This window comes from Lolium perenne, chromosome 7 (assembly GCF_019359855.2).
Source record: "Lolium perenne isolate Kyuss_39 chromosome 7, Kyuss_2.0, whole genome shotgun sequence".
NCBI classification, from domain to species: Eukaryota; Viridiplantae; Streptophyta; class Magnoliopsida; order Poales; family Poaceae; genus Lolium; species Lolium perenne.
Window position 1 is genome coordinate 171,542,091 of NC_067250.2, and position 14,315 is coordinate 171,556,405.

Below are 14,315 nucleotides of genomic sequence, written 5' to 3' on the forward strand. Positions count from 1 at the left end.
ACACGGTGGGATATTCCCACGTTAGAAAGTCCCCTGGACTATAAATATGTATCTAGGGTTTATGGAATAAACAACAACTCACGTTCAACCCAAAACAAACCAATCTCGGCGCATCGCCAACTCCTTCGTCTCGAGGGTTTCTATCAGGTAAGCGACATGCTGCCTAGATCGCATCTTGCGATCTAGGCAGCACAAGCCCCACGTTGTTCACGCGTTGCTCGCATCAAGCGTCTTTGATGGCGAGCAACGTAGTTATCATAGATGTGTTAGGGTTAGCATAGTTCTTCGTATAACATGCTTACGTAGTGCAACCCTTGCATGTCTAGCCGCCCTCACACCTATCTCAGGTGTGGGGGCGGCACCCCGCTTGATCTTTATTTAGTAGATCTGATCCGTTACGATTGCTCCTTGTTCTGCAAGGATTAGTTTAATATCTGCAATAGTTAGGCCTTACAAAGGGGTGGAGGATCCAGCGGCACGTAGGGTGGCGTTCGCAAGTCCTAAACAGGATGTTCCGAGGATCAACTTCATGTTGGTTTTTAGGCCTTGTTTAGGATCGGCTTACGATCACCGTGCATGGCCGCGATGCCCAACCTGGAGTAGGATGATCCGATTATGCGGTGAAAACCCTAAATCATCGTAGATCTAATTAGCTTTATCTTGATCAAGCAGGATCACCATATATTCGTGCACCCCGTACGAATCATGGGTGGATCGGCTCTTTGAGCCGATTCACAGGATAACCTGAGAGCCGATCGAGGCTCGTATTTAATGTTTACATGTATGCCATGCAGGAAACTAAGTGAGGCATCCCCATCACCTTCCTGACCAGGTATAGGTCAGGTGGCACGCCCTTGCACTTCGCATCGGACGTGTGACCAGAAGAGCATTGCGGGCCGTCGCTCGGAGGGGTCTCAGCCAGCCGCAGCTCTAGGCTCTTCCCGGCTCTACCGTGTTGACAGTCGCTGCCCGCCGGTGGGTTTTGGCAGTCAACACTACTGTAGGGATTCGTAGCATAGAAACCAAAAAATTTACTACCACAAGAACGAATAACAAGTCAAGATCTAATCTAGTAGATGATAGCAACAAGGTGAAGATCAACATACCCTCGAAGATCGCTAAGCGTTAACGAGATAAATCTCGTGGTGGATGTAGTCGATCACTTGCCTCTTTCAAAAGAAGATCTTGACGGTGCCACAATTGGACAGCACCTCCGCACTCGGTCACACGTACGGTATTGATGACGACATCCTTCTCCCTGTTCCAGTGGGCAGCAGAAGTAGTAGATCCTCCTCGGAATCTCGGCAGCACGACGACGTGGTGGTGGTGGTGGATAAATCTCGCAGGGCTTCGCCGTAGCCGTGCAAGAGGGAGGAGGAGGAAGGGGCGGCCTCGTCCTAGATGTATAGCCACTTCTTGCGCCAACCTTGGATGGAGTCAGGGAATTTGACGTCGAAATAATTGACATCGAAACGGATGCAGATGCAAACGCTACCTACATTGTAGATGACGTTCCTAGAGTTGTTGCGCCGGAGATAGAAGATGCGTTTCCACTGGCCCCAATGAGGATGGATGCCGAGGAAACACTCGCAAAGAGTGATAAAAATAGAAATGTGAAGGAGAGAATTTGGGGTCAGCTGATGCAGCTGGATCCCATAGATAAACAGAAGTCCACGAAGAAACTCGTGGGCAGGAACGACAAGGCCGTGAACAAGGAAGTCAACGAAAGTTACCCGGAATCCAATGGGAGGATGAGGAAAGCTCTCATCTCCAGGCATCTTTAGGGCATCCTTCTTCTTCTTCAGCAGACCCATATTCTTCAACAGCTTCTGGTCTTGAGCGGAGATCTTCGACCGCTCCCAACCCGAAACCCTGACTTTCTCCGTGGGCTCGTCGGTGCCCGGAGCCTTGTTCTTGCATAGCTTTGTGCGCGGAGCCATGGGGAGCAGTTTGTTGGAGAAACAGGAGGAAAGAGAGCGTGTGCGCAAGGAGCTTGAGAGACAACAATGGCGGAGAGAGAGAGAGAAAGTAGATGCGCGACGCAGCGAAGGGATGAATATGGAGCACATGGTGAATTTATAGAGAGAAGACGATGCGTCCAACTATTGGATGAAAAGGGGAAGTGTTCGGAGCCTCACGCGTGTCCAAAGGGTAAAAGGGTCTTACCACTCTAAATTTATTGAACGAAAGTTACTTCACGCGTGCCGGAAATTACGGAGGACGTGTGTCCCCCACTTGCGCGACGTGTCGATGGCGCAGAGTTTTGGACCCACGATCCAGTGAGGTGACAGGAGTCGTGTCTTTCCAAGGTGGGCATCGTGGCTATCGTCAGCAGCGACGTCATTCAAGAAATCTTTGAGTGGTTTAATAAAATATAGTGACGATAAACTTTCGAGTTCTAAAAAAGGGAAACTTCGAGAGCCTACGATCAAATGCAAGCATCTGTTCATATGCTCGGGGGCTACTCTTATCAGAAGTATTGTCTATACTCTGATAAGAGAATGAGGTGCAAGAGAAGAAATATAAAGTTGACAAAAATAGCAAAAGTTGAGCGTACAACCAAGTGCAAACACTCGGCTGTAGCCTCGGGGGCTACTCCCATCGGGAGCGCTGGTCGCGCACCCGATGAAATATGAGGAAGAAAAAACAAGAAAATGACAAGACAATATAGAAGTACGTACAGATGAAGAATTTTCATCGTACATCTTCGAGTTACACGTAACTCGTCATGTACTCCCATCGGGAGATCAAGATATTGTCATCTGACAACTCGAAGAAATTCACAAATCCAACAGCCGACAAAAGCACTCGACAATATATTCTCAGAACGCGCCATCGTGGTAAAAACTCTGAATGCCGTAATATTTTACGAAGGTAATTCCCCAGGATCCGTACTGCATGACGTGATATCGCACCCGAATGCGCTCTATCACTTCATCCATATCAACATATACGAAGAAAAATCCTAGCGTGCGCGTTAGGTACTCTATAAAACATATCTGGGATTCGATTCACGATAAGTCTTTAAGCGGCGCCTATCGAATTATGCCGGTATTTTGAGTTCAAGTCCAGGGAATTGAGCTTCAAGTAGGTTTATGCGGGTTTGCCACAAGAGCAGTTAACTGGTACCTGATCCGTCAGATGAACCATTCTCATCTACCAGTATCCTTGTACAAAATAAATGTTAAACTAAAATATTCGGCTCGTTGGTATATAAACATAATTCAATTCTACGTTCGAGATTTTGCTCGACTCTACGACTCATACGAAATCTCGGGGGCTACTGACATAGGCATCCTGAATGGGCCTGACGAATAAAGTACCCGAGGGCATTTGGAGGCCCACGACCTGAAGATTTACAAGGCCTAGAAGCCTAGCGAGCATCAATATGGAATATAGGGTTATATTAGGAACCATGAGTCATGTAATTGTACGGAAAGACTCGGATAGTCTCCCAGAGTTTGTAACTTGTACGGCAAGAGAACCCTCGGCTCTCCCTCCTATATAAAGGGGAGCCGAGGGGAGGAAAAATGATCGAATCTATTTTCAACATAACCCTAGTTTTCTTAGTCGAGCACAGATACGTTGGAGACGTATCAAGCATCCCCAAGCTTAGTTTCTACTCGCCCTCGAGTAGGCAAACAATAAAAAGAATAATTTCTGAAGTGACATGCTACTAACATAATCTTGATCATACTATTGTAAAGCATATGAGATGAATGAAGTGATTCAAAGCAATGGTAAAGATAGACTAAACAACTGAATCATATAACAAAGACTTTTCATGAATAGTACTTTCAAGACAAGCGTCAATAAGACTTGCATAGGAGTTAACTCATAAAACAATAAATTCTTGATAGAAGGTTTTGAAGCAACACAAAGGAAGATATAAGTTTTAGCAGTTGCTTTCAACTTCAACATGTATATCTCATGGATAATTGTCAACACAAAGTAATATGATGAGTGCAAATAAGCAAGTATGTAAGAATCAATGCACATAGTTGACACAAGTGTTTGCTTCTAAGATAGAAAGAAGTAGGTAAATTGACTCAACATAAAGTAAAAGAAAGGCCCTTCGCAGAGGGAAGCGTGGATTACTTATGTGCTAGAGCTTTTTATTTTGAAAACATGGAAACAATTTTGTCAACGGTAGTAATAATTCATATGTGTTATGCATAAAACCTCTTATAAGTTGCAAGCCTCATGCATCGAATACCAATAGTGCTCGCACCTTGTCCTAATTAGCTCGGATAGATAACATATAGCAAAACTTTTCATGAATAGTACTTTCAAGACAAGCATCAAAAAGTCTTGCATAAGAGTTAACTCATAAAGCAATAAATTCTTAATAAGAGGTTTTGAAACAACACAAAGGAAAATTTAAGTTTCAGCAATTGCTTTCAACTTTCAACATGCATATCTCATGGAATTGTCACACAAAGTAAAATAATAAGTGCAATAGGCAAGTATGTAAGGCTTAATGCACACAGTTGACACAAGTGTTTGCTTCTAAGATAGAAAGAAGTAGGTAAACTGACTCAACATAAAGTAAAAGAAAGTCCCTTCGCAGAGGGAAGCAGGGATTAAATCATGTGCTAGAGCTTTTCAAGTTTTGAAATCATATAGAGAGCATAAAAGTAAAGTTTTGAGAGGTGTTTGTTGTTGTCAACGAATGGTAGTGGGCACTCTAACCCCCTCATCAAACAGACTTTCAAAGAGCGGCTCCCATGAAGGGCGTTATCTCTACCAGCAAGGTAGATCATCCCTCTTCTCTTTTGTTTACACATGTACTTTAGTTTTATTTATGGATGACACTCCTCCCAACCTTTTGCTTTCACAAGCCATGGTTAACCGAATCCTCGGGTGCCTTCCAACATTTCACATACCATGAAGGAGTGTCTATTTGCAAAATTAAGTTGCTTACCGATGAATCAGAGCAAAACATGTGAAGAGAATTATTAATGAAGGTTAATTAATTGGGGCTGGGAACCCCGTGTAATATCCCAGGATTGGGGTTACAACAAAATAGAGGAAACAGATGTGTGCATTGCATTCATGCATAGAAAATCCGGGGAATTTTCGCGCGTTCGTTTAAAACACAAAGATGTCGAGGTTTCTCTTGTGTCGAGGAAATTGATATAGGTCATCGACACTAGTGCAATAAAATTCGACATGACCTTTGATGATTTATTATGTTTTTGAGGGAAGGAGTTTGAATTCAAATTCAAATATGAATAACATAAATTCAAATAAAACTTGAATTGGAAATTGAATTCCAAACAAATATATAAAACACAATTGAAGATTTACAAATAGATAAAGAAAGAAAATATATATTACATTAAGAATTATCATAACTTAATCAATTACAAGCTCCAAAAGAAATAGGAGATTACAAAGAAATAAAAAAGAATCCCTAAATCTAATCTTGATCTCCTTATTCTTCATTCCCCTAAAATGTGAAACAACAAAGACAGAAGAAATGGTTTGTGAATGTTAAAATGTTTGCCTCACCTTTGGTGAGGCAATGTTAAATGTTGGAGACTAGCCATAGGAAATTAGGAACTTGTCCTAATAACCAAAATTTGATCAGAGGGAGAAGTATTCTTTTTAGGCAGCATTAGGGACAAATGGGATTTTTGGATCATGAGGCATCAAATAAGAAGGCAACTTAGGCAAATAGCAACACTGAAATGATCCATTACTATAGGCAACAAACCAATAATGTTCTTCCCTCTAATCTAGCTAGTGTCCTTTTAGAAGCCCACATTTTTTTTATCAGTGATTCACCATTGACATTAGATAGTCAAGATGAACCATTAGCCATACAAGTTAAGCCCACAAGTTATACTGCAAATCCCAGCATAATAACATCCAATGCTAATTATCCACTTGGCAACAGAGAAATAAGAGGAAAAGTATAGGATAAGAGCAACCTGACGTTGCTTGCTCAAGGAGGAAGAGAAAGGAATATTGTTCTCTTGCACTAGGCAGGGGAACACACACACAAGTAGCACTATCACTACATGGAACCGGTGTGTTGTCACCTGCACAGCAAGAGTTCAGTAGTATATAAATATCACAGCAAGGGTACCAGCAGTTTCTCTAGCGCACAATCAACCAGCCGCACCAACAAGTCATTAGCACTTATCCATTCATCAGGTACTAGCAAGAACACACCAATATCTGCTAGAACAATACACCCGATAAACCACTGAATCAATAATTAGATCTGAGGAAACCAACCAAGCAGATCAGGAGCTAGGAGGATCAAGCATGCCACCAGAAGCAGGTTAGATCATCAGCCAGAAGGTCAAGCTACATAAGTGAAGCAGGTATACATCAACTGAAGATGATGAAGCATCTGTTCTTAATTTGCATATATATCCCGAAGAAAATAAAAGAGTAATATTCAAAGCAAGAAAATCCATCTACCCTTCAACTAGAACTTGCCTAGGAGGATTTGATGGATTATTTCTCTCAGAGAAGTGCTCTGTTGAATCATCATCGAGATTAGGAAAACCCCTAGTAGTATTTGTTCTTAATATCAAATTTTGCCTCAGCCTATGCATCATGGACAGGGCCAAGAAACAAAGCAAGATCTGTTCTTATCAGTTCTAAGTAAATAAGCAGCAAGCCCATGAATAAAAAGAAACCATCCAGTACATAAGGTACACGAATTTGGCAACATACTTATTTTGCACAACCACATGCAAATAGTTGCTATTCCACACTTACAAGTGATAAAAAGGATCATTATATCATCTGGGTCCATCAACAAAACCCAAGAATGAGGCTATAACCACATCAATGAAATATCAATAATACACACATGATCAGATGAGAATCTCATCATCTTAAGTATGGAACATAAATCGGAAGATACAACAGTGCATTAATACTATATCAGCATCCACTAAAATGCATGCAGCATGATAGCAATTCAATTAATAAGCACGAGCCTACAGCCAACATATATGTGTAACCCAATCTTAAGTTAACAAATTTGAATTCCTATGTAAGCTGTTCCAAAGTTCAATAATGAACTTAACCATATTTAACTTCAGTTTCGACAGTAATAGCAAAACTACAAAGCACACAGACCATGGATGATAAAACCACCCAGCTTGAGACATCACATACAGCAGCAAACCAAAGACAACTCACAATATTTTCTCTTTAGTAGATGTATCTATCTATCCGTTAGAGTATATATTCACACATACAATAGCAGTTCGTTTCTGACAATGGTTCATACCATTAGCACAACCACATCAGGAGTGCGTAATCACCACACATGTTACCTACATATCCGGCAAACCACCATACCACCAGTTTGCATAAATGCCATGACTCCATCCCATGTACCAGATCAAACCAACCACGAAAATAGCAAGGTGATTAGGAGACCATTAGTGCAACTACAGCCACATAGAAGCCCAGTACTCCGCAGAACAAAACATCAACAAATCACCATACACAAGTAGGGGAGAACTGAGATTATACCGGGAGGATGCGGCGTAGTAAAACAACAGTAAGTGGTCGAGGTTGTCGACGAGGTCGACTGCGAGCTCGGGGAGTTCGTCGAAGAGGTACAGACCGAGCCACGGGAGCGCGCCAGCGTCCGCATCGACCAGCTGAACCACAGCTAGGGTCCCGTGTCTGCGCGTGTGTTAGCGCTAGGAAGCATCGTGGCGGCGGCTGTTGAAGGAGAAGTCGATGGCAAAGCCACTCCGGCAGACGGCGACACCAGAAGAGGCCGGCGGCGGTCAAATCGACCGGCCACCGCGAGGTTCCCGGGGTCGTGGGCGAGCGACGTAGGCCACAAAAATCAGACCGAACAGGAGGGAGTTGTAGAGCTAGTCGAGGCGATCTAAAACCCCATCACGCCGGAGCTGGAGAGGACCGGAAGGCCTTGGCGTGGCGGAGCAACGCCGGCAACCGCGCCAGACTGCCAGGCTAGGGTTAGCCATGGCGTTGTGCTCGAGGTCGAAACGGTGGGGCGTTGGTAGGGTTTCGGTGGAGGAGAAGGTGGCGGAGCTTCGCCGATTGACGGCGGCGTCGGAGACGGCCGGCGATAACCGGAGCGACGACAGGCGGCGGCCGCATCACGGAGGCATGTTGGGTGTCGTGCGCGAGAGGTGGGGATCGATCGAGAGAGTGCGCGTGAGGGCAAGGTAGCGTGCGTGCGTGACCTGTGCGTGACTGCACTTTGGGCTGGGCTCAAATCGGTTAGTGTATACGTAGTACATGTGTGCTATTGACCCAATTCGCTCTAGCCAAACTAGCTTATTAATGTGTACACGGGTGTATAGCACTAGGAAAATGCTTATAATCAGCCGACCGATCGTTGGCTCCGAAATCGGTCGTTCTGCCGCGCTAGCTAGCTTCCCGCGGTGCGCGTTAGATTTCCTGGAAGATTTTTCCCGCTTGCCAGATTCTCGTTCACACATTAACGGCACGCTCAGCTAGCTGTAGCGCTGCGCTAGTAGGCTTTTAGCTGTAGCGATGTCACCATTTGATGTGTCCTCTCGTGTAAAGTCTCTCTCTCCTCACTTCTCATGCAAGTGGCCACTGTCGCATGCTACATGTAGATGTAGCTTTTTGACCGGCCCATGTGTGAGGCAAAGTATGGTCACATGTTACTACGGCCGCTGCATTTATACATTTTCTTGTTAACACTAGATGTTGTATTGGCTTTAGTGGGGTCTCAAAGTATTTTTTTTCTTGGACTTTTTGATGATGCACATGTCCATTAAAATTGTAATAAACTCGAATGATTTGTGTTGTAAAAGCATAGGCGAGATGTTGTATTGGGTTTAGTGGGGTATGTTAAGTATTTTTTTCTCGGATTTTAAATGATGGACACGTCCTTTAAAATTGTAACAAACTCGAATGATATTTTTGTTGTAATCGTTTGTGACTTTTTGTAAAAACAGTTGGTTTCTTTTTGTTGTAACTCAATATTTTAGCAAATTAATTGTTGCTTGACCACTTTGCATTGTTTACAAATAAATGAATTTATTGTTGTAACCATTTGTGATTTTTGTAAAAATAGTTTGTAATTTTTGTTGTAACAATTAGTAGAAAATTAATTGTTGTTTTAACACTTTTGTATTGTTTGCAAACATATGGATTTTTTATTGTAATTATTTGCTGATTTTGTAAAAATAGATGATTATTTTTGTTGTAATTCAATCTGTAGAAAATTAATTGTTGTTTGACCAATTGTATTGCTTGTAAATATATTGATTTTTTTAGTAGTCTGGGGTTTTTGTTGTAATCGTTTCCAATTATTGTTGACAGTAATTTTCAATTCTTGTTGTAAATCAAGTTGCAGTGAAAAAATTGTTGTTTAACCACTTTTTTGGGCCATCAGTGCAAATATATATACCATCATTTTTACGGGTAGCTTGTGATTGTAACAATAGCAATTTAACTTTTCTATGTGCATGCAGAGACGTACTATGGAGCTCTGCCTCTAGTGCACATGGTGGGCCAAGAGGAACTAGTGACAGCGACACGCATCAGACGAAAGCGACGGGAGCTCTGCCTGACTCAGCACAAGGAAAAAGGTGATTGATTGCTAGCCGCATGATGCTAATCCAACGGGTACCGAAGCAACCGATTTTAGTTTCCAGATCCGGCGACCGACGCTTAGCGTGCGCCTCTAACATGTGCTTAGTTTACTAATATGTGTAGGTTTTCACATGCTTTATAATATTACCACTAACCTAATTTTGCATTGATAACTTGTGTAATTGTTTGATTATGATCTAGAGAATATAAAATTAAATTTAGTTAAGCTATCAAACAAACATTTAAAAATACAAATGGTACATTGAACTCTAGAAATATATTTTTCGCTTAATTTGAATTGAAAATATTAATCCAACCTTAATCATGTCATAAATATATTTTTGACACAAATTCATAAATATATTTGGCACAATTATTTAATATGGTTTAATAAATAAAAACACTAAAAACAATTCTCTTTTATCATATTAGCATCAATACTATTATTATGGGAATTAAAAACCCTAAGTTGCATTTACCTTATTTATCTTTTCTTTTAAGTGATAAAAAAATAAGTTAAATTCCAAACTCAATAGTAACTTGAACTTAAGATTTATTTATTACCTTCAACATTACTCAACAAATGTTTTCTCAAAAATGGTAAGACAAATAGGAAACCTTAGTTCCATTATGAATAAAATTATAACCTCATAATTTTATGTGGAACCCTAAAACCCTAAATCCTATAGGAATCCAAGTTCCTTTATTTTATGTGTGAACCCTAATCACCTTTGAACCTAAACTCCAGGTTATTATATGTGATCATGTACTTCCTTTTGACTCATAGATCCATAGCCACAACTAAATACACCTCATGTCCTCATAAAATAATAGATACCCTCTCACTAATAAATGGTATCCTATGTGTTCAACCTAATAGAATCGAGATGATCAAATAATACTAGCCTTAGTTCCTATTACCAAGGTCACCATCTTTAACTAACCATATTGAGCACATATGCCCTAGCACTCTAAGTGGATCCAATAGTAAAACCTAGAACACTTCAACTCTAATTGAGATACTTCTTATTGCTTAAGAAATATGTTCTTAGAAGTTATTCTTTTGAAGAAAATAAAGAATAGCCATCAACCCTGCCTTATAGGACCTATAAACCCTACCTAGCTATCACCAGCAAGATGAACCCACCATGATAGCAACCGTGTATAATTAATTGCTTAAGTTGCTTATGCTTAAGTAAAACCATTCAAGCCTAGTTGCTGATGAATCCAACCTTGTTAGGATCCATCTAATCCTTATTCCAGAAGCTACTTGGAACAATAGTCAACCATAGAACCCCACCAACCTAATTATCAAACTTGTTCTTTATTAAAGAACATGTTCTTCAAAAGTTATTCTTTTGAACTATATAATAAGTAATCATCAACCATGCACTATAGGACTTAAAATTGACAACTGCTCTTTACTTATTATATAATTACTATTTCTTGGTGTGTATGATTGTTACTATGCATTTTACCACTTGCTTATGATTCTAAAACAACACAATTCTGAATAAGAACCTTGTTTGTGAATCACTCTAAAAGTGCAACACACCCTGAACTAATCATTACCACTCACTAATCCTAAATCATCGGGGTTAGGTCACGCTGAGAGCGATTGCATCTCATACTTATGCATTATTGCATCCTTGCCAATCTTTTAAACATCGTCCTGACCGGACGATGATGCTATTTCAGAATTTGGAGTTATTGCGTATCGAAGACCTTGCCTGCATAATCTTGCAGTCAAGAAAGGCAAGTTCATCGCTTGCTCATGTCATTTGAGTATTTTTACCAAATTACTTGCAAAGTACTATGTTTATCACTATTGCATAAAAAGCAAAACCACTATTTTCATAACTATGAATATGACTATGTGGTGGGCAATGGAACCATGGATTGTGTTGATATGGTGGAGGTTCCATTCCAAGGGTTTATATCCATCTAGGATTAAACAACAAATGTCTTCCAGTGATTCTTGTGCCGTAAAACTCGTGTTAACCATAAGATCTGGAGTGGGACGGAGTAGTCAATCGTATTTCCACCTCTTGTACATCAACGGATGCGCTTTACCGTAAACCCTTGATCCAAGAGAGGACAAGTGGTAGGGTGGGGGTCCCGTTGAAGTCCCCACGGTTATTGCGGTCTATGATGGGTTGCATCTCCCGGCGAAGGAGTTCATGGTAGAGACCTAAACTGTTGTCGTGGTCGGGGGCCGTCCTTAATTGGTATAAGAGCACCGGCGAGGACCCAGGGTCGGAGTTTGCAGGAAAGGGTGGGTGTATGAGGTAGCGGAGGAATATGATTGGTTATGACCTTATACCGGGTCTCACACCAAAGGAAGTGTGGACGAGAACTATAGACTCGGTTGACACCAAGGTTAAGATCTCTTATGGGTAAAGCAACACACCTCTGCAGAGTGTAATGAATCGTGACCTGTCACTCCCTGTTCCGGGTTTTGGAACTGCGAACGCTGCCGGAAAGGAACTCCATGAAGTTCTAGTAAACCGGTGAAGGCTGACGGACATACTTCTTCTGAATAAAAGCAACCTTTTGAAGAAATGGTTATGAAAACCTGCATTGGTATTAGACTTTCTGGTCTAATGTTGTAGCTAGTGCATTAAACACCTCTTTCCTATAATGAACTTGTTGAGTACGCTCGTACTCATCCCACTCTTAAATCCCCTGCTAGATATGGAGGCCACGATGGAGGATCTACAGTGCAACTCGAAGACCGAGGAGTCAACAACTACTTCAAAGGACAGGAACCTTTCAGAAGAGTCAAACACCACATCCAACAAGTATAAAACTTAGCTTAGCAATAGAAAGGAACTAGTTTCCTAAACCTAGCTCCTATTTAGCTAGAATCTATTCATAGCCTCTATAGCTAGTTAAATACTCTACAAATAGAGTCCGTGATAAGACCAGACTACGAGTCGTTCTTCTGGAGTTTATTTGCAGTTTTACCTCATTGTAAAGTAGGAGGCTGTGATGATCTTATGTAACAGAGTCAACATTGTAATTCTATAGACATGTCTTGGACCCGCATATGTTTCTGTTGTACCACTCTAAGCGATATAATACTAGTGGAACGGTGTTTCATTGGTGTTATATCAGACTTGCATACTACGCCATGCAGTGGTATGCCAGGTCACCACACCCCGTTGTCAGCTCTTTTTTGCAAAATTATTTGATAAGCGGATGAAGCCACTAGTCCATTGGTGAAAGTCTGCCCAACAAGATTGAAAGATAAAACACCACATACTTCCTCATGAGCTATAAAACATTGACACAAATAAGAGATAATAATTTTTGAATTTTTTAAAGGTAGCACATGAAATATTTACTTGGAATGGCAGAGAAATACCACATAGTAGGTAGTTATGGTGGACACACATGGCATAGGTTTTGGCTCAAGGTTTTGGATGCACGAGAAGCATTCTCTCTCAGTACAAGGCTTTGGCTAGCAAGGTTGTTTGAAGCAAACACAAGTATGAACTGGTACAGCAAAACTTACATAAGAACATATTGCAAGCATTATAAGACTCTACACTGTCTTCCTTGTTGCTCAAACACTTTTACCAGAAAATATCTAGACCTTAGAGAGACCAATCATGCAAACCAAATTTCAACAAGCTCTACGGTAGTTCTCCACTAATAGGTTTAAACTACATGATGCAAGAGCTTAAACATGATCTACTTGAGAGCTCAAAACAATTGCCAAGTATCAAATTATTCAAGACAATATGAAGCATTTTCTGTTTCCAACCAAATAGCAATAAATGCAGCAGCTTTTAACTTTTGCCATGAATATGAAAAATGAAGAACACAAGTGTTCATACGAAAAAGCGGAGCGTGTCTCTCTCCCACACAAGGATTGATAGGATCCAATTTTATTCAAACATAAACAAAAATAAAAATACACAGACGCTCCAAGTAAAGCACATAAGATGTAACCGAATAAAAATATAGTTTCACTATAGGTGACCTGATAAGTTGTTGATGAAGAAGGGGATGCCTTGGGCATCCCCAAGCTTAGATGCTTGAGTCTTCTTGAAATATGCAGGGATGAACCACAGGAGCATCCCCAAGCTTAGACTTTTCACTCTTCTTGATCATATATCATCCTCCTCTCTTGACCCTTGAAAACTTCTGCCACACCAAACTTCTCATAAACTTCATTAGAGGGGTTAGTACTCAAAAAACTTTAATCCACTTTAGTTCTGTAGTGACACATTGGAAGAACTCAATAAAACATTAGCTACAGCTCTCCACGTCTAGAAAGCCTTACTTAAAGTCCACAAGAGACAATGCAAAAAACAGAGACAAAATCTGCCAAAACAGAACAGCCAGTAAAGACGAATTTTTTAGAGGTACTTCCGTTGCTCAAATCAGAAAACTCAAAACTAATGAAAGGTGCGTACATATCTGGGGATTACTCATGTTTTTTTACAGAATTTTTAGGTTCTCCTACAGAGAGATCTACTCAAATTCGTGACAGCTAAAAATCTGTTTCTGCGCAGGAATCCAAATCTAGTATCAACTTTCTATTAGAGACTTTACTTGGTACAACAATGCAATAAAATAAAGATAAGGAGAGGTTGCTACAGTAGTAACAACTTCCAAGACACAAAAAAATAGTAGCAAATAAAAAAATGGGTTATCTCCCAAGAAGTGCTTTCTTTATAGCCATTAAGATGGGCTCAGTAATTTTAATGATGCTCACATAAGGATGA

At 40.9% G+C, this 14,315-nt stretch overlaps 1 long non-coding RNA gene across 1 annotated transcript; it reads left to right on the forward strand.

Annotated features, from left to right (window-relative positions):
* The first annotated feature begins 6,120 nt into the window (after positions 1-6,120).
* On the forward strand, positions 6,121-12,642 carry LOC127301057 (uncharacterized). The gene is made up of 3 exons (XR_007851829.2): positions 6,121-6,335; positions 9,459-9,575; positions 12,272-12,642. It is a non-coding gene; the product is annotated as an uncharacterized lncRNA (long non-coding RNA).
* The last annotated feature ends 1,673 nt before the right edge of the window (positions 12,643-14,315 follow it).